This window comes from Heterocephalus glaber, unplaced genomic scaffold (assembly GCF_053883595.1).
Source record: "Heterocephalus glaber isolate CG9 unplaced genomic scaffold, H.glaber_assembly_v1.0 deba00001555, whole genome shotgun sequence".
Classification (NCBI taxonomy): domain Eukaryota; kingdom Metazoa; phylum Chordata; class Mammalia; order Rodentia; family Bathyergidae; genus Heterocephalus; species Heterocephalus glaber.
This window is the reverse complement of record NW_028258346.1, coordinates 8,945,920-8,967,886: the sequence shown is the minus strand read 5'-3', so window position 1 is coordinate 8,967,886 and position 21,967 is coordinate 8,945,920. Positions and strand designations below refer to the sequence as shown.

General features: G+C 34.7%; 1 protein-coding gene and 1 pseudogene across 1 annotated transcript in view; one reads left to right on the top strand and one right to left on the bottom strand.

Moving 5' to 3' along the window:
* LOC110350345 (uncharacterized) overlaps positions 1–21,967 on the bottom strand; it is a 90,725-nt gene that overhangs the window by 21,869 nt on the left and 46,889 nt on the right. The gene's annotated exons all lie outside the window — the stretch shown is intronic.
* On the top strand, positions 7,692–9,430 carry LOC101715925 (peptidyl-prolyl cis-trans isomerase G pseudogene; annotated as a pseudogene).

The window sequence follows — 21,967 nt, the reverse complement described above, 5'->3', positions numbered from 1 at the left end:
TGTTGGTTAATCATAATATTGTTAACCCTTAATATATTTAAAGCCTTTCTTTAAATAATAAGCCAGTAAATTTTACATGACATGCTACACCCCCCAAAATGTTGCAAAGTAGGGCATAGATATTGACCAAGTGAATGTTACAAATACAAAATCATTATGGAAATTAATAAACTGTTAAAACACGTCGTGAAAGACTTAGGAAAAAGCTATAAAAGTATCTTGCAGAGTAGGAAATGCAGTGCACAAATACAAAGACATGGGGAAAACTAAAGAATATTTAGGGAACAAAAATGTGAATTCAGTATACTGACCAACATTTGTCCAATATTATGATAATTCAGATTTCGTCTTGAAAGAGAACAATAATGGTGAAGGAGAAGAACAATGTTTGAGTTGAAATTTGAACACTATATTTTAGGAAAATAGTTATTTGGTAAGGAAGTAAGTGTTCATCCACTGACCAATCAGATGGCATGGACATGGTTCCCAATTCAAATCTCTTTGCCTCAACTTCTTCAATTATAAAGTGGTATAAGAATGGTTTCAGGGCAAGGTAGTGCATGCCTATAAACCCAGAACTCAAGAAGCTGAGGCAGGGAGTTAGCTGTGAGTTCCAGGCCAGCCTGGGTTACATAGTGAATTCAAAGGCAGCCTGAACTACATACTATGACCTCGTTTCAAAATAAAAAAGTATTTGCCATGTAGGTTTGCTGCTTCAAATAAATTGGGTAATCTTTTTTATATACTTAGAAAAGTGTTCAACACATGATGAACCTCTAATAGTTCAGGTTTTTCAGCAATTGCTATTGCTTTTGTTGATGGTAATAGTGAAGCTGTAGAAATGCAAGAGGTTAGAATACACAGAACTCGTCTTCAATAGTCTAAGGATTAAAAAATAAGATTGTGATATAAAATAGTAGATACGACTGTAAGGTAATAACAGTGTATTATTTTAATCTATTAAGTATGTGGTGATATGATATGCCAACTATAAGAAACTAAAACAAATGGAAGAGGAATGCTGCTGTAAGAAATATCTAAAAATGTGGAAGTGCCTTTGAAATTGTGCACTTGGAAGAGAATGGAAGAAATTTAAGAAACATCATTTTAAAAGTCCACATTGCCTTAAATGGACTATTATTAAAAATATGAATGTTAATAACTGCTAGAAAAGTCAGGAGCAGAGAAGATAAAAGCCTGTGTTTTCTTACAGAATATTTAAATCATCAGAATTTGCCATTTGTAGAAATAGGGATAACAAAGATGCTGCTGGCTAAGGAAAAAAATATGAAATATTATTGGAAACTGAAAGCAAAAGGACCCTTGTTGTATAGTGACACAAGATGAACATTCTACAGGAAGGTAGGGGTTAGAACTTATAAAAACTCAACTTGGATATTTAGCTTAGATTTTCAAGCAAACTATTGAAAATGAAGACTATTTTTCTTGCACTTTATAATAAAATATGAGATAAAACCAACAATTGATGGAAGAGCTGTTGAGAAAAAGATAACCAAGATTTACAGGGTAGAAAATTCTGACCCTACATAGATAGCAAAAGTTGCTAAATTAGAGGGTTCATGTCAAAAGAAGTGTACTCTGGAGGGAAAGCCGAGGGTGTGTCTAGATATTTTACTAATGCCCTCAGAGAATCAAAAGATCAGAATATTTAGTCACGGAGAGACCTCTCTGAAAAAATTAGGCTCATGAATTCCCACAGCCATTTAACCAGAAATAAAAATCCACAGCGAGGTTATTTATGGGGAGAAACCAACCACTTGTCTAATGTAACAATCCCCCTGACATACACGGGAGACCCACAGGTTCCTGAAAATTTTATACCATGAGCTTTAGGCCAGCTTCAACTAAAACAGAGAGAAAAAAATAAAGACCATTATGGACCTCCAAAATTTCACATACAGAAAAGAAATAGGTTCATGAAAAAGCGAAACTCCGCAGCTGCGAGCATATGCCCTGTTCATGAATAAGGAAAGAGAAGATCAAAGTTATAGCTACAGACCACAGAACATTATTCTCACACATGGAAATCTAATATTTGTCTTGCTATATTCCAAACTTTCATGAGACTAGTGAGTGGCTCCTTGCTTACTTTCATTTTCAAATTTTTTTATTGAAAATGTCCCTATTTGTTATCTTTTGCTAATGTCACCTTATATTTTTGGCACAGTTAATTTATTTTCTAGTGTCACGGGTCTACAAATGGAGGAGAACTTTTCTCCAGGATAAATCATACCTAGAATCTCACCTATATTTGATTCAGATGCTGTAGAAGATAAGACTTAACAACTGATAACTTTTAGATAATGTATTGTACTTTGAGTGGAGGCTGTAATGATTTGAGACTTTGAGGAATATTATAAAGGAACAATGTATTTTACAAAAGGTACAAGTGAGGACATTTGGGGACAATGGGGACTCTGATAGGCAGAATAATGCCCTCTCCCCTCAGTGCTGACCATGTTTGATGAAAATGCTATCTCATAGGGTAAAAATGCAGGTGTAATTAAATGGAGGACACTGAGATGGGAACATTGTACTGGATTCTTTGTGAAGGTCGCCAGGTGCCCCTAATAAAGGAGTGTCATTGTAAGGAGACAGATTTGAAGATTCTAGCAGCTGGTGTTTAAAGGGAGGAATGAGCTCAGAACCAAGGTATTTAGGTGGCCTTTAGAAGCTGGTATACACCAGGAAAATGACTTCCTTGCAACTTCCAGAAGGAATGTGACCTGCTGACACTCATTTTATTCCAGCAGGTCCTGTTTTGCACTTCTCAAATTTGTAACTATAAGCATATAATTTTGTGTTGTTTTATACCAAAGTGATTAGGTAACTTGTTATGTCAGTAATAAGAAATTAATACATGGTGGAAGTTTAAAGGAAGACAATATGATGAATCAGCACAAGCTGGTGACTGATTTAGATCTTGAAAGTGGGAATGAGTGAGGAAGTTAATGACAACACTACCACTTCAAGCCATAGTGCGACAGGGGTGTTGCCTTCACAGGACTGGTTTACAGTGGACTTGACTTGCGAACTTGATCAGTTCCCAAAGGCCAGCTGTAACTCAAGTTGGTTGTAGGCTAATACAGCTGAGATCTGGATGTTTACCTGGGTACACGCTATAGATAACAAGAGGCAGATGAATCTTTCATTAACCTAATTAACCCAAGTAGTTTGTAGGTAAGGCCAGTTGTAAATCGAGGGTACACTGTATTTGGAATACTCTATTATTTTTAAATCCTTTCTCTATTCATACTACACTTTGAAGTTCTATTCTATACTTTGTCTCAGGTATAACTGTCTTTATAAATTCTGATTTATCATACTTATGTTAATATCTCATCTTTATAAAATACCAGTGAACCTGTGATTCTTAGCATTTTGATATAAGGATTCACTTCTCTGTTGAAAATAATAGCAGGAACATTGCTCGCTTACTCTACAAGACAAAATCGAATTAAATGAACCTTGAAGTGAAGAACAATTGGAATTTTATTCACTAAATGTATTGTGCCTTTATGACAGACCAATTTTTCTGTGCTTTAGGAAGAACAGAAAGAATATTTCCATTTGACCCACAATTCTATAGGATAGATTCTAATCACCTTTATGTAATTTTGTTTCTCTGTTTCTGGAATCATTTTTCTTACAATGATTGAGACAAGGGATTCAACAGATAATTTCTTAAATTATTGTGTCACATCAATTCAATTAATAGCCCTTTGCTTTACCATTGATGAAAGCTATACAATGATTAAAGGGGAAAATTCACATAAGTTGGTGAATAGAAGCTTACACATGCTGTGTTGCTTTTAGGCTCCTAGCACCTAGCTGTCCCACTAGATTTCTCATCCAATTTGATTGTATATAAAGATTTAGCCAGTAATGCCAAGTATATTTTATGTAATCGATTCTCACTTAGGAGACACGATTTAATTTTAAACTCATGTTTCTTCCAGTGAGGCAATACAATAGGTCATGAAGTTTTACTCACACACACTCAGATATAAACATAGACTTACAAAGCTTAAATGATCACTGAATCTAGAATAAACAGGACACTTTCCATGCTGAGGAAACGTATACTCCACTTGTTCTTTGACGCTTCTAGGCAATAACTAATCAAGTAATAATTGTGTGTACTTTCTCATTCTGTATCAAGAACATAGTTAAGTGTTTAACAGACTTCATGGCAAATATGAGTGCTGTAGATTACAGACCAAACCCAGAAACATATTACACAGTTTTGGAGGGAAAATCAGAGCTCTTCTGACTGGATTAGATGTAAATCTTAACTTTTTCTAATGCTTTTTGAGCATTAACTTGGATAAGTTAGAAAAACTCTGCTTCTTGATCCTTCATGTACAATTTAATTTTTTTGATACCAGGAATCGAACTCAGGACCTCATGCTTGCCAGGCAGGCACTGCACTGCTATGCGCTAAGCTACCTCCCCAGCCTTCACGTACCATTTAAATAACAATACCTACCTTGCGTGATTTTTAGGGTAAGTAATATTGTACACATTACATAAATAGCACATTGTAGAATTTCTTAGATAACATTCTTCACTGTACTAAGTTGTCTGAGAGATGTTACAGAGCTTTTACACCTTTGATTTAAAGTTTAATATGCATATTAGACATAAAACAAGGAAATTCTAATTTGAGTTATCATGGATTCTTACTGATATAATCAAAAATCTATAATCACTCATTAAACTTTACACATGAGTAGGGAAATGTGGTTCCTTTTTCCACCCAGGATTGTTAAGAAAAGCATTATCCTCTTTAAATAAATTATTTTGTATTATCCACCTGAAGCAATTTGTAGTAAGTGTCTTGAATTTTGAGTTGAAGTTAGAAAAAAAATTGTCAATAAACCCCAAAGTTCAGGTAAAGCTAAAAATTTATGGTGACTGATTGGCAACTAGCTAGGTGTTTCAAGCCTTCAGAAGTAATCGCCTCTACTTAAAAAAAAAAAAAATCAATGCTGTATTCAAGGTCACAGTTCAAGAATAACAGAGGTTGTCAGGGACAAGCTGAAACAAAGTCATTTTTGTCTCATTTCTTTGGTAAAATAAATGCCTAATGCATTTGGTTATAGTTTCATTTTCATCTACTTGTTTCAACTATAAATATAAAAATTAAACCTGCGGATGGTCTATTTTAATTTCTCTCTTTTTTTTTTTTTTTTTTTTTTGGTACTGGGGATCAAACTCGGGTCCTTGCACTTGCACAGCAGGCGGTTATTTTAATTTCTTATTCCCACTTACCACTTTTACTCAATAGTTCAAAAAAGGAAACTGGCTGTATTAATTATCATCATTAACAGAAATGATTTCAACATCAAGCAGTCATATAATTTGGACAGTGTTTCCTATGATTACTTTTACTGATTGCTTCTAAGGCCCTACAATATACAATGTTTGAATGTTGTGAGCCCACATTTAATTTCTCAATAGGATTTTAATTAAGGCCAGTACAACTTTGAATGCATTAATTTTTTTAAATTCTTAATGAACCAGATTTACCTAAAGAATATATATAGTTTATAAACTACACTGATTTCTCAAATACCTTTCCACTGTGATTTTATATAGCTAATGTTTTTCCATCTTATGTTTGTGGCATTTCATTTTTATTCCCTTGTACTCTAGGAAAAGCAGATAAATATTTGGGAAAGAAATTCTCTGGTGCATATGTAGGCAGGTGTTCATTTATAAGTGTGAGAATAAAACCATCAAAGCTTGCAATTTAAATTTCTGTGTTCTGCTTTATGGAGGATCTAAATGCTCTGTGATAGATTGCCTGTAAATGCTCATAACCAAATGAGAACAATGGGAGACATGAGGTTTAAAGAATCTCTTGTGAAATAATTATACTAAATTTAAGCTGACAAGTGTCATCAAATTAGGTGAATTCCCCACCTTGTTATCTACATCATCTTCTCTAACCTTGACCTTTAATTCTTTCCTTTCCAGCTTCCTAATGTAGTCCATTTCTCTTCATATGGAAATTTTGCATATTTCTGAGTATGTTCTATAGTACCAGTTTGAAGATATTAATTTAGTCACAGAAATGTAAAGCAGAATTGGTCTACTATAGTCCCAGCTACTGTGGAGACTGAGGTAGAAGAAACAATTAAGCTGAGGAATTCAAGACTAGCCTGGGAAACATAGAGAGACCTCATTTCAACTCAAGAAAACAGAAAAAAAAAAAAAAAAAAAAAACCTGTGAGATGATGGAAAGATTATTTGCTTCAGTTTCTTCTCATTATCATTTACAAAAATTGTTTATAAATTAAAACTGTGCAATTCAGTCTTAGAACAGTAACCTGAATATAGAATTCAAAGCTAAACAAATATTTTGATGAAGAAGAAATTTATACTGCTTAAGGAAATTGATTTCACTCAGATAACATTAATCAAGGAAATCAAAATCCTATTACCTTTGCAAGTCATTTAATCCAGATTAATTTCAGTTTCAGATAGAGTTCTAGATAAGGTTAATAGTTAATACATTAATAAGGTTAATAATACATTAATAGGGTTAATGGTCTTTAAGGAAGGGCTAATACTATCTGGCTTAAAGGGCTTTGAAGGTCTTATATGTATAAGAAGAACTAGGTCATATCTCTCACTCAGAAAGGCCCAGAGAAGATGCTGAATATATGTCACTTTCTTAGCATGTTACCTACATTTCATATGTGTACTACATTTTTAGAAGTTCCATATATCCTATGATATGCAAAATAACTTTACATCATTTTATACAAATCATTCTAAGGTAAGTTCTTAAAATATTGAGCCCTTTCATTTAACTTCTGTACATTGTAGCCACAGGCATGACGTTTCTGACTATCCTTTATTTGGAATTTGCATTTTCTCCTAAGTTGTTATAAATGACATGCCAAATTGTTTTACATGCTAGATCCATAATTCAAAGAGGGAAAACACATATTCTGTACCCAGTCAGAGAAATTTGCTATGCTTGTCCAGGTTTGGTGACAACCATAATTAATGCCTTCATATGTTTAAGAATTTCCATTTGAGGTGAATCAAAAACATGCAGTGAAGTAGGTCAGAGTATATTTTTCCTTATATCACTTCACACAGGTAGTTACTTATTAGTTTAGGAAACATTAACATGGAACATACCAACCCTAGAACTCTTTTCAATGTGATTGCCCATATCCTTCTTACAAATCTCAATAGAACCTTTTCAGTTATTTTAAGACATTTTGGGATTTATTCCCATATCCCTGCATCACATGATAAGGCCAGCTTCTCAAAGTTTAGTTAAAGTAGCAATTTCCAAACTGTAATCTGTTGACCCCCACCCCCACCCCCGGGGCACCAAGACCCACTCTGAGCATCTAAAACATCAAAAGAATATTCACACCATCACTAAGATACTATCGGCCCTTCTGTGCTGTGTTGTTGCCTGCACTGGTTGTACAAAAATCTGTCCTGATGAAAGTGCTGGCATTTATTAAAAACCAAAGTGGAAGCCTCAAATTGTACCGGTCCAACTAGCATTAGAAAAAAAGGAATGATAAGAGGAAGAATGTATTCTTGATAGAGAATATAAATCAGAGTTTCACTGGACCTAAAATAGCATGTACTTTTTGCTGACCCACCAGTTTAGTTTAGATTGAAGTATTGGAACCATGGGAATAAAGGTTCAGCATCCTTGATTTTTTTGATATTGCCATTAACAATCAACCTGCTAGAAGAGTGGTCTTTGGATTATTTTCTGATGTGTGCCCCAAAACATGCAAGAACTTTCTTTTTTCTTTGTACAGGAGAAAAGGGAACAGGGAAATCAGCTCAGAAGCCATTACATTATAAGAGTTGTCTTTTTCACAGAATTGTTAAGGATTTTATGGTTCAGGGTGGTGACTTCAGTGAAGGACGTGGAGGAGGAGGAGAATGAATCTATTTATGGAAGATTTTTTGAAGATGAGAGTTTCGCTGTTAAACACAACAAAGAATTTCTTTTGTCAATGGTCAACAGAGGAAAAGACACAAATGGTCCACAGTTCTTCATAACAATGAAACCAACTCCTCATTTAGATGGGCATCATGTTGTTTTTGGACAAGTGATATCTGGTTAAGAAGTTGTGAGAGAAATAGAAAACCAGAAAACAGACACAGCTATCAAACCATTTGCTGAGGTACAGATACTGAGCTGTGGAGAGCTAATCCTAAAATCTAAAGTTAAAAAAGAAGAAAAGAAAAAACATAAATCATCATCCTCTTCCTCTTCATCTTCCAGTGATTCATATAGCTCAAGTGATTCTCAGTCCTCTTCTGAGTCTTCTGATTCTGAAAGTGCTTCTAAAGAGAAATAAAAAAAAAAGAAAAAAGAAAAAAGAAACATAGAAGAAATTCCCAGAAACACAAGAAAACAAAGAAGAGAAATAAAAGCAAGAAAAATGCATCTATTGAAAGTGAAGCTGAAAATCTTGAAGCACAACCCCAGTCTACTGTCCATCCGGAAGAGATGCCTCCTATACCAGAAAATAGATTCCTCATGAGAAAAAGTCCTCCTAAAGCTGATGACAAGGAATGGAAAAACAGAGAGAGAGAAAGAGAGAGAGTGTGTAATGTGCCTAACTCCCAGCCTGCTTCGTACCAGAGACGACTCTTAGTTACTAGATCCAGCAGGAAAAGTAAAGGAAAAGGACCAAGGCGTTATCGAACTCCTTCCAGATCCAGATCAAGGGATCGTTTCAGATGTAGTGAGACTCCTCCACATTGGAGGCAAGAGATGCAGAGAGCTCAATGAATGAGGTTATCAAGTGGTGAAAGATGGATCAAAGGGGATAAAAGTGAGCTGAATGAAGTGAAAGAAAATCCAAGGAGCCCAGTTAGAGTAAAAGAGAGAAAAATAACTGATCACAGGCATGCATCTGAAAGTCCAAACAGAAAAAATGAAAAGGAAAAGAAAGTTAAAGACCAAAAATCTAACAGCAAAGAGAGAGAAATCAGAAGAAATTCAGAAAAAGAAGATAAATATAATAAAAACAAAGTGAAGAAAAGGGCCAAATCTAAAAGTAGGAGTAAAAGCAAAGAGAAATCAAAGAGTAAGGAAAGAGATTCAAAACATAACATATGATGAAAAGAGGTTGAAGTCGAGGAGTAAAGAGAAAGATCATGAGAATATTAAACAAAAAGAAAAGCAATTTGATTCTAAAGGAAAAGATCAAGAAAGGAGTAGATGTAAAGAGAAGTCTAAGCAGACAGAATCAAAAAGTAATGAGCACGATCATAGTAAAAGTAAAGAAAAGGTTAGACGCACACAGTCCAGGAGTAGAAAACGTGATGTAATTAAAGGTAAACACAGTTACAATAGTAGAACAAGGGAATGAAGCAGAAGTAGGTACAGGAGCAGAAGAGCGCGATCCAGAAGCCATGAGAGAGATCGAAGCAGAAGCAAGGAGTACCATAGATACAGAGAGGAGTACAGGAGAAGAGGAAGGTCACGAAGCCAAGAGAGAAGAGGAACACCAGGAAGATCGAGAAGTAAAGAGGAGGAGGAGGAAGAGGAGGAGGAGGAGGAGGAGGAGGAGGAGGAGGAGGAGCAGGTGGTGGAGGAATGGACGGAGCTCAGAGAGAGAAGAAAGTCCAAGCAGAAACAAGGAAAACATAGAAACCAAGAAAATAAGAGCTCACACAGAAAAGAAAATTCTGAGGGTGAGAAAAGAATGTACTCTAAAAATCGTGATCATAATAGCTCAATTTGTAACAGGAAAAAGAAGGGTGATAGAGATCAAAGTCCATTCTTAAAAATAAAACAAAGCCAAGACAGTGAATTAAAGTCCTCCACATCGAAAACTAAGGAGAATGAGGAGACCAGATCCTCAGTGGAAAATGAAAACCAAAAATCAAAGGCTCTAGAAAATGATCATGTACATGATAAAAACAAAAAATTTGATCATGAATCTAGCCCTGGAACAGATGAAGACAAAAGTGGATGCATGGGGTTTCTGGCTCTTGCCTGAGCTTGGCCTTGAACTCAAGATTTCCCTGAGCCTCCTGAACAGCTGGGATTACAGGCATGCACCACTGCACTAAGCTTTTTTACTTTAAATTTCACTCCTAAACATTCCCTTAATACTACACTACCTTTTTGTTTAATGCCAATTTATAATTTTTACACCTTTTCCCCCTCTCTTAGTGTTCAAAATGTCTTGGTTTCAGTTTATATAGATTTCTCTTCAAATTAAATTACAGCCATTTTTATACTATACCAGGTTTTCTGTAATTGTTTTGTAATTTGCATAACCTTGTACTCTAGTCATGTACTCTTATAATGTACTCTAAAAGTTCAGCCCAATTGAAAGTAAAATAAATTGTATATGTAAGGGGAAAAGGAATTGTGCTGGTCCATTCTTCACCATAATATGTACATAGTTAATACAAAAAAAGCCATGTTCACTCAGTGATATTCTTCACACAGAGGCAAAAGTTACTAATTTTATTAAATCTCTCCTTAAGTACATATGTTCTTCATCTGTGTGACAAAGTGAGAAGTCTACATGGAGCAATTCTGTCGGGTTTCAAAGGCGAGCCCTTGTACAAGTGAGTCGCAAGCTTCTGAATTAGCTGCTTTGTTCATGGAATGTGATTTTCACTTGAAAGAACAAATCACACATAAACCATGGTTCTTTAGACTTGGGTATTTGGCAGACATTTTGTTGAAAATAAGTACAATGAACCTATAATTTCAATGAAAACTACTGAAAATATGTATTGCCAATGATAAAATTTGAGATTTTGAGAGAAAACTAGAGTATCGGAAAACATGTCTTCTACTGAGAGCCTGACAGCTTTGAAGTACTTAAGCACATTTTTCATAAGAACAGCAGTGATATTGATTAATGCTAGGTTTGAGACATTGGTTATATGTAATGAAATGTGTTAGCATTTAGAAAAACTATATAACTCATTAATGTTTTCCAAATGGCCAATGTGAGATAATACACAATCGAGCATAATTTAAAGTCATTTAAAGTTCTACTAAGGGAAATTAATGTATAGTACAGTAAGTTAGTTGATATGATTTCACATATTGAACTAATCTTTAGGAATGTATCACTATGCAAGGTCTGGTTTAATATAAAAAAAGAATATTTGCAATTATCTTAATGATCAATAATATACTCCCCTTTTCTCCAATTAAATATATATGTGGTCCTATTTTCCTCATATCCTTTAACTCATCTTACAACAGATTGAACTTCAAAGGAGATTTCAGAATCTAGCTACCCTCTACTAATCTACACATTAAAGAGTTTGCCATAAAATACTTTCACTTGTCTCACTAAAAATTTTTAAATATAGTTATATTCACAAAAGTATGCTGTTTTCTTAACGTCAGTAAATTTACTATAGTTTGAGTTGGGTGAATTAATACAATTTTAAGTCTCAATCTTATTTTTAATGGAATAAATATAAATTGCTATGCTCTATGTAAACAAAAGCTTTAATTTTTGTCTCATTTTGTTTTGTTTCTCAAAAATTTGCAAGTGTAAAAGAAGTCCTGAGATCAAAAGTTTGAGCATCACAGAGTTGAAGAATAGTGTGTGCTCTAAAAATAGAGTCTTTATCTCTGTTGTTCTGAGACATCACCTTCATGGATTTGTTCTACTTTTCTATTGGCTCCTTATCAATCTCCCTTTCAGGTGTTTCTAGTTACCTGCTCTTTTCTTCAGTGTTACGGATTTCGTAGTTCTTTCACTGGTTCAGTACAGCCTCATTTGTATTCTCCTAGATCTATCCCAGGATCTTTAAATGTACTGATCACTCCCAAGTCTACATCACCAGACCAGAACCCAAACTCTCAAGTTCTTCTCCTATGTCTACAAACCCATTTCATATTTCCATTTGTATGACCCACAGATGTGCTAAATTTCACAAATCTAATGCTGAGCTCATCACATGAATATCCTTCTAGACTGTAGCCTCTCCCTCACTCCCCATATTCAGTCACTATCTACTATAGATATTGCTACCTGAATAGCTCTTTAATTATTATTCCATATTTTTCTCCACTGTTGCAATCTTGCTTAAGATTGCCATTAGTTTTTATTTGCATTATTGTAGGTTTGCTGTTTCCAGTAATTATCTAGAAAAATCCATTTTCTAATGTAGCAAAAGCAATATCTGGTTTTTCTCTGATTAAAAAATTCTCCATAGACTCCGGGATAAAATTAAGTCATTGATCATCAGAACTTCATGGTCCAGGCCATATCCAACTCAGTACCTTCATTTCTCCCCACAGCTCAAAATAAAGGACTAAAATTTCAGTGATCGGGTTTCTGATAATGATTCCACATCTGGTTTCTAGGCAACATCAAAGAATACTTGAGTTGAAAGGATCTTTAGAGATAAAATAACCATATAATTTATCCAAACCAGGACACCTTTGAGAGTAAAAAGTGGTGCTATTAATAATTACATTAGGATAAACCAGGACTATCCTGGGCAAAGAACCCCGTCTCTTCACACTCTTCTGGAGTTAAACTACTCTATGAGACGACTTGAGAGTTTTGGGGGGTTTTTTGTACCAGGGATCAAACTCGGAACCTTGTGCTTGTGAGGTAGGCGCCAGAACCACTGAGCTAAATCCCTGGCCCAGAACTTGAGTCATTTAAGTGAAAGGGCTCAAGCTGGTTTCAGGTCTCGATGAGGACTGAATTGGAACCAGCCTTTCTTATCTCCTTATCCAATGATTTTTTCTTCCACGTTGTTGTGCTTTCCAAATAATTCTCTTAAAATAAGCATCAAGAGTGGTAAAGGTATGTGATAAATTTATTTGCGGTCAAAACTATCACTTTCAAGGGAAGCTCTGTAGTGCATAAGAGAGATAAAAGGGATCAATGTTTGTAGCCAAAAGTAAGTTCCATTTCAATAGGAAAACAGCATGTTGTTTGGTAATGGCAAAAGAAGATTGGGATCGCAAATCCCCAAATATTGACTAAATAACTTCATAGCCACTGATACTCCAGATGAGTTATCAAAGTATGTGTTGTGTGTGTGTGAGACAGAGAGAGAGAGAGAGAGAGAGAGAGAGAGAGAGAGAGAGAGAGAGAAACAGAGATACACAGAGACAGAGAAACAGAAAGAAAAACAGAGAAGATTCCACAAGTTTCTCTTCCAACAAGAACTAGACTGAGCAAAAAAAAAAAAACACTCAAACTCATTCACCCTAGCCCTTCGCCTAAGCCTCCAGACAAGCATACACAGTTTTTCCTTGCCTTTCTTCCTCTGAGTCTATGTGGACCAGGCATGAATTCCAAAATCTAAGTGATCTTTGATTTGAACATTGTTCCAAATTCACTGTATCACAGCATGTGCATGCGATGTAGCAGCCTGTAACACAGCAATAAAAATGGTCTTACAAGACAGGAGAATTTGTCACTCTCCTTTCCTATTAATATTTCATTTCTTCATCAATTAAGCTGTAAACTTTACTTCATTTTTTAGATTATGTCACATCAAAATTTCTTCTTGTTGGTGACTATATAACAATAGAGAAAATCTTGAATTGCCTTCAATAATAATATTAGAAAAACAAGGTATTCATCAGTGAATGCAATGAGATGTCATTTTTCCACTAAAGCTTCCTGGCTCTAAGACGAGATGCTGTAAATCAGCAGTTCCCAACCTTTTTGGTATCAGGGACCAGTTTCAAATGTTCTCTTTGGAAAATCCCAGCTGCTTAGCCATAAATGCCTGCTGTCAAAACACTTGCACTGCTGACGAAAGTAGTAGTTTAATAACGTTTTCTATACGTGATCAATACATACTTTGTATTGACCTATGCTATATTTAACATCTATATTAAAATACACTAACCATTCCTTTCCCTAGATTCTTCACCAGTTTTCAACCCCTCTTTGACACTTAGCTTTCACATAGGGCTTGGTTTCCCCAAACCACCCCTTCCTGCTGATCCTAGCACCTTCCAAACCAGCTAAATTAACAAATCCTGTCAACTGTCAACTCTGAGTTTGCTTCTGCTTCAGGACAAATATAGTATGTTTTACTCTCTAAAGTATCTAGGATGATAACTATTCCACCTAAACAATAAACCGTTATTAATAGAGTCATCCTAAAAACGCATTTTCTTTCTAAACAGAACAAGTGCTTTCTAAGCTGACACACTTCCATTAGTGGACACCGGTTAGCTCTAAGGCTAGGGACAGAAGGCCCAGGTAAAGGCAGAAGAAGATAGAGTAGGACTTCAGAGAGCCAGTGATGCCCCCAACCTGTCATTAAAGTACTCTCAGGTAGTTCATTTATTTCCTTAATTCTTTAAATATATGTTGAGTTTCTATGTAAAATATTTCAGGCACAGGAACTGCAGAAATTGTATTTCCCTTTCCTTGGTAATTCATAATCTAAGAGGAAATAACATCCACATACAGTAACATCTCTGCTTAAGGAATCTCACTGGATATATCACATATCTTAAAATATTAAAACCAGAAGGGATTGTGAATGCCATATAATGCAACTGCTTCACTTGATAGAGGAAGAAACAGATTCAGGCAAAAAAAAAAAAAAAAAAAACTGAATTAACTTCTTAGAAAAGTCTAAAACAGATTCATTTGTTCCATCTCCTAGTCCAGAGCATTTCCCACTAAGTCAGACAGATCTGATCTAAAACATTGCAGAAGCATTAAAAACATTCACGAGCATTTCTTGGGATTTCTCCCATTACAAGTGATGTGATGTAGTTTTCAAATGAAGCGCTGAAGTGGACAAGATGTGATTGGAAATGGGGGTATTAAAAATCCTGGCATGATGCAATGGTCTCCAGCCAATGACCATGGTGCTATAGAAGTGTCACGTGTTACCTTTCTCTATGTGTTGGGTAGACAGAGGGGTCTTCAGCCCACTGCACATACATTCGAATTTCATACAACTAGTGGTTTGCAACTAAGCTACAGAGACTGTGAAACAAAGGCAAAAGTATATGAGATGAAATAAGAAAGAAAAAATGCTCCCGAAACAGATTTTCATAAGAGACTGCTTTTAAAAAGCTATATGGAGCCATCTAGTGACAGGATTTTGTGCTAATGGAATTATATTTGGTCATAAACAGAAAACTGAAAGATAAAAAGAAAGTCACAAACTGAAAGATATTATAAATGATTAGGTCAAGAACAAAGCCTGGTTTTGTGTGTATGTAAGACCTCAATTGCAAAGGAGATAGGATTCATCTGTCAAAGTTTTCATTTTTAAATTATTTTTCTTTTATTGTCAACAGAAAGCTTAAATGTGGCTTCTGCAACAGTTCAAAAATTTTCCAATTTAATAGCTTTTCAACAAAGTGTACAAGTTAGAGATAATTGGATTCCATTTTTAAATTCTTGTATTTCACCACACTGAATTAGTCTCAAAAAGTCAATTTCTTTAAATTGGAAAATATCTGTTAATGTTTCCAAACAGAATAGAACAGGCTTCTTCCCCCTATGAACTCTTAAGAGTCTTTTATCAATGAGACACAGTTTAACAACAAAGCATCAAAGGATGCTAACATGGTAGAAAATTGTCATTCCAATTAAAACCCTTTGTATCTCCAAATGGAATAGACATAACAATTGTATGTACTTATTTAAAGGGATTTATGCAGGCTCACATCTAATTGCAACATTTTAGACCTGCTGTGATAGAAGGAATCCTGAGTCAGGATCACACTAGCTTTTGTTAAACCCCCAAATCTCTTTCTTTCTTGTAAGAATTGATTAATTATGAATCAGTCCCAGCATCTTCCAGAATGATGGATTCTTAATAATAAGGATAAATGCCAAAGATTGATAACTTACAGAGTTGCACAACTAATTTTTCAACCCCTTATGTGAAAATTTATTGAAAAACTTCTTAATTTTGTTAATGAAATTAAAGAGTTTGACGTAAGTTGATTCATGGTAGTTTATTTTAGTTTTTCTTATTCTTTTAGTTGACCAAAAATCAACTTGGAAATATTTTTTTTTGAGAACTTAAAGTAAGGATTCTTGATGCTTGTGCCCCTTGCTGACTGAGCTTCTGTCCCGTGACAGAAAGGGCAGAGGCAGCAGCCTTTGATCTGTATCTTTAACCCAAGACAATGTACACAAAGCGTGCACTGATTTCTGATTAATACTTTATTGTACAATAGTGAATATGAAACATTAGCATGCTGAAAATATCATATTCCTGTTTATAAGCAGTTCTATTGCACTCACCTACAAGTCATTCAAATAATCATGACAAGAAGAAAAATATCTATAAAACTAAAATCTTGGGCAAAATGTTTTTAAAGTATTCATAGAAACAATGAAATGCTACAGGAAATCCGGACATAGGAAAGAGCTACAGCAACCTAGAAGAAGACATATACCTTTGATTAAATGTCTGTGGCATGCTCGAACCACATAAGTGATGCAAATGTCAGCAGGATGCTGAGGCAGTCACTGTAGCTACAAAACCAAGAATGCCCACCTGCATGTGCTATCCAGGCAAAAGCTGCTTACTGTGGATAAGGCTATTTCAGTGGCTCGACATGGAACACAAAGGATAGTAAGGTAATACTAGCTATCATTTTGGAATACCTACTGTGTGTCTGACACTAGCTAGGAGTTTTATAAGTACCATTTCAGCTAATGTTTGCAAAACTCTCAAGCTGGTAATTTCTCTATTTTATTGGGGAAGAAACTGAGACTTAAGAGGCATTCTAAATTCTTCATCTGTCCCCAGAGCCATTCTCTCTCCATTGTATGTATTGAATTATGCAGTAAATACATATATGCATGATATAGCAGTATTACAAAACCAAGATTTTATTCAGTTTTGATTACCTGAGAATAAAATAACCATTTTTTAAAGATCAGAATAGAATTCATTATAGGAGATAAATTAATGTTCACTCCTTTACATCAAGAAAGAGAGCCCTAGCAAGATCCATACTTCAATTTGAAAATAAAAATAATTTTTAAATCAAAGATACAGTTTTGTAATTCACCTCTACAATGCCTGCTTTCATATTTGTGAAAAGAATTTATCTTCTACATGTGTGGATGGATTTTGATGGATTAGTCTGAAGCCCTAATTTATTCACATTCATATAGAAGAGGCCATAAAAATCACTTGTAAGGTTATTCAAAATGTAGATTCCTAGATCCCACCCATCAAAGATCCTAGCTGAATGGTACTGAAGAGCCTAGAAAGCTCCACTGCTATTCATTGCTGCCATCACCATTCCATGAGTTGCTGAAGCAGGCAGTCCACAAGCCATATGGATTGTTTAGTCCTTTGAATTTTGGGTTTATTTTCTCAAAATTTTTTGTCATGTTATCAAACTAATTATTTGCCTCTTTCTTTGTTTATTGCTTTATTCAACTTTTTTTCCCATGGTAGGCCTTGTCAAAATTTCTATTTGATCATACTTACAAGGAGAAAGGATCAAATGTTGTGGTTGATTCTTAAAATATATTTACTATATAAGAAAAAGCCACTTCTTATTTTTAGAATTTCAAGAATAAACTATATATAAAGTCAAAACATCCATAAATTCTATTTTGATTGTTGAGAGGTCTTTGTCTTACTTTACTATATTAACATTTTATACATGTAAAAATTTACTTGTGCTGTCATCCTTGTCATTGTGTGAATGAGCCAAGAGAGTCTAGGACACAAATTACCCTGATCCTGCCCGGACCAGCAAGTAAAAATAGCACCAGATCCCACAGTGCTCAATCCAGTATTTTGCAGGACACTCTTCCGTGATTTAGTATATGAGTATTCATGCTCAAAACTGAAATTTAACACAATGTTGCACAGGGTCCTACCTTGTGTCAGAGTATCATCAAATGATAAAATTTGACTCTTCCTCTCATCTCAGGTCCCACAGAAGCAGAAAATAGATTAATTCAAATGACCCTCTACAATAGGAAGGTCAAAAAGCAGAGGCAATTTAACTATTTCTTGTGGGCCATAATAAAAGAGATTTAGACTAAAGGTTTGTCCCAGGAATTTCCTTGTGGAAAGAGGAACATGGAAAGGAAAGGAAAACTCAATTTCTCATACGCCCAAAGGTATCTAAGCAGTTGTTTAACACCCCAACTCTTAGTTATAGCCACTGGATTGCATATGGATCCTTCAGCGAGGATCCATTGGTACTCAGAATGCAACATAGTCTCGTTTCCAGATGAGTTCTGTCTTTATGGGTCTCCTGAAAGCCCATTTCCCATAGTAAATTATTTTCTTCCACTTCATAACATCAAACATTACTGTACTGTGCATATGTACTACATTTTTTTAATCCATTCATCCACTGTTGGATGCTTAGGTTGATTCCACATCTCAGCTATTGTGAATAATGTTGCAATGAACATGGGAATGTAGATATCTCTGACATTTTTATTTCAAGTCTACCAGATATATACAGCACAATCTCACTTATATGTGGAATGTAAAAATATCAAACTCATTCAACTAGAGTGATTTCATGGTTACTACAGGCAGTGGGGACAGGGGAGAAACTAGGAAGATGTTAGTTAAAGGGTACAAACTTTCAGATAGGTAGAAGGAATAAGTTTTGATATCTATTGCACAGCAGGGTTACTAGAGTCAATAAAAAGATGATGTAAAATATATTGTATATTTCTTATTAACTAAAAAGTAAACTTCAATATCTTACCATAAAAATGAAAGGTATACAAATGATAGATATGATAAACAGCTTGATTCAACCATTTCATATTATGACAAAACGTGACAATGCACCTCACCAATTTATGCAATTTTTATTAATTAAATACTAATTTTTTTCTAAAATACAAATTTCATTTTACTATTTTTCACCTTGAAAAATCATAAATATGAATTCTACCAACACAGAAAGCACATTTGAGTGAGCCTGAAAGCAGTGTCTATGTATCTTCTCTACTATTTTCATCAGTCAGAGTACAATTCCACTATGTTATAGACATGATGCCAATAATCATGCAGGTAACACCTGACTGGCCTTTAGAATCACTTATTACTTTTCAGATCTAGATAGTACTGTGATCCCAACTTATCACACTTCCAACTTACACTTCAAAATGAGCAGTACATTTAATTGTATTTCTTTGACGTTTTTTTGGTACCAGGGATAGAACTTGGGTCCTTGTGCTTGCAGGGTAGGCAGCTGAACCACTGAGCTAAATCCCCGACCTCTTTCTTTGACTTTTTCAATAGCAATGTACCCACAGTGACATTCTTGTATAAATGTCCCAAAACTCTAAAATACTCCCTTGTTCTCTTTCCTGAGCAGTTCCATTTTCCAGTCAGCTCATGAGTTCTGCCCATCTTGCCTTATCCTGATCTAGCTAACTGGTTCACTCTTTCCTGCATCTCTAGGCTACTTCCTCCCTGCTACCACCAACAGCTTTTGTTGATTATCTCTCTCCTTTCTTTCCTGCATCAGGTTAATTTTGGAGAATGAATCTGCATTTCTTAATATTTTGGTTAGAAGATAGCTCTTACCTAGGGACAAATACACAATGCACTTCCACATGCTTCTGGAGATGCAATGATTGGATCTTATAAAAGGCTGAGCTGTGGTACTTAGATGTTACACTTAGTGTGAAAAGGAAAAGTCAGTAGGAGAGTTTCATTTTCATAGTTCAGTAAGATAGTCAAATTCTGAAATGAATATTCATATGTTTGGTCAGTCAAAACCATGTATTAATTTATGTCTTAGGTTATAAAACAATAAAATATAACTTTAAAAATACTAATTTCAGATCATTATTTATGTTTTATTCATATACTACCATATAAGGTATTCAGAAGAACCTGGATATTTTCTCAAAATATTGATTAAATATTCAAATGATAAATGAAATTTTTCATGTTTATTTAAATATTTATTATCCCTGATACCATCTTTTTATTGGAGCTTTTAGTCTATGGCTGGCTAAATTTGGGTCAAATAAGAAGTAAAACCACATATACTCAACAAAGGTAAATTAGAATATCCAGAGGCTCAGGGATGGAAGAATGAAGTGATAAGGTTGGGATGCCAGTTGAAACTCACCTCAATTTTTCTAACTGAGAAACTCACAAACTACTCAAAACACAGATTTTTTTTCCATAAAATATCAATATAAATACCAGTGTTAAATAGTGGTAGAAATAAAGGCACTATTGATAAAGCTCCTAGTACCAAAGCTTTCATAGTCAATAAATGGCAGCTAGTGTTCTCCCATTCTGAAGTTATTTTCTTGCTCCAATTTTCATGCCATGTGTACAATGATGCAAGAGTCTTGAAAATCAAGTTCATCTTAAATTAAGCCACATCTTGCAAGCAAGCTGCTTTAACCTGTATGAGTCAAACTTCTCATTTAAAAAATATAACAGCCTGTGCTATCTCCTTCAACTCATGAACTTTTATTTATTAAACTTCCACTCATAAAGTAATAGGCATCAAAGTGCCTATAAACACAGAAACATCTCTTTGATGCCAAATTGCTGATAGGAAAAGGAACCTAATTTCCTCTTGAAGCCAATAACTCCATCTCACATTTGCTTTGAAACAAAGTGGACTTTATTCACGATGATGATATTTAGCAATTTTAAAATGCCTGAAATGTACTTTTCAGTGCTCTAAATAATAAGATAAACATTTTATACATCTTTATTGAAGAATTAAAGAAATGAGCTCAGTATGTTCATTGTACAGAAGGTATTCTAATACAAATGTATTTTTTCATTTGGAATAACTCACAGAATGTACACATTGAATGTTTTATTCTGGTCCTATAATTTTTTGAAGACTGTAAGCACCAAACTTTTAAGTATAAATAATTTTTACTTTTTCAGTGTCACATTCTACTATTTTACTCTAGTGTGTTGAAAGTACATCTGACTTTTGAATTTTAATGTTTAAGCAAAACAGAATAGGGACACGATTAGCTTTTTAATCAGGCATATATTAAAGATGCGAGGTTACATTACCTTTAATAGTAAAGAAAGAGTTGCTACTATATAATTTCTACTCAATGTAGGACACATTGTTATAGCAACTTGAATGGACTAAAACAAACTGGACATAAAAATAACATCAAAACGTGTCTATTTTGCAGTATTTTCAAGTAAAAATGTTAAATAACACACATTACTCAGGGAAAAAATAATACAGAAGAACCTCAAGTTTAAAATAATGAGTTAACACTATTTCTCAGAACATGTAGCATTTTATTTGTGTGTCTATAAGATTCTAGTCCTGTTTCATCTTTCTTTTTTGCTTCCACTCCTCATATGCATGCCTTTTGCCAACCCAGTCATACATTTTAATGTGGTGAGTACATCATTCCTTGTAAAATATAAAATACCATTGTGTATGTGCCTTAGGGTTTTATTTATATAACATATATGTTGACAAGGATCATGATGTATATATTGTGTGTGCTAGTGCTGGGCAGAGGATTGACTGCATCACACTAACTGCTGTGAGGATGAAGAATAGCTTTGAATGGACCAAGAACAGAGTCGGGGAAGGTATAGTATGAAAAGGAGACAGGGCAGTATGTCAGGTAAGTGGCTTTGGCAAGGCAGGTGGTAATGGGAAAGCTAAGTCTCAATAGTTTCAAAGGAAAACTCAAAAGATCGACTGATAAATTTCATGTAGAGTACGCAAAAAGGATGGAATCAAAGATGACTCAAAAGTTGGGGGCTAAACTGAATAATGTAAAGGGCTAATAAAGGAGCAGCATTATTTTGAGGGGAGGACCAAAAAAAAATGAAAGTTCTGCTGCACACTGGCTGTTGAAAGTGTTTATTTTGTATGCAAGCAGAGCTAACACTTCGACATTTCAATTATTTGGATATACTGTTCATCTGGAGTTTGGTAGGAATGATAAGACAGAAATATGAGTACTGTTATTAAGTCATTGGTTTACATGAG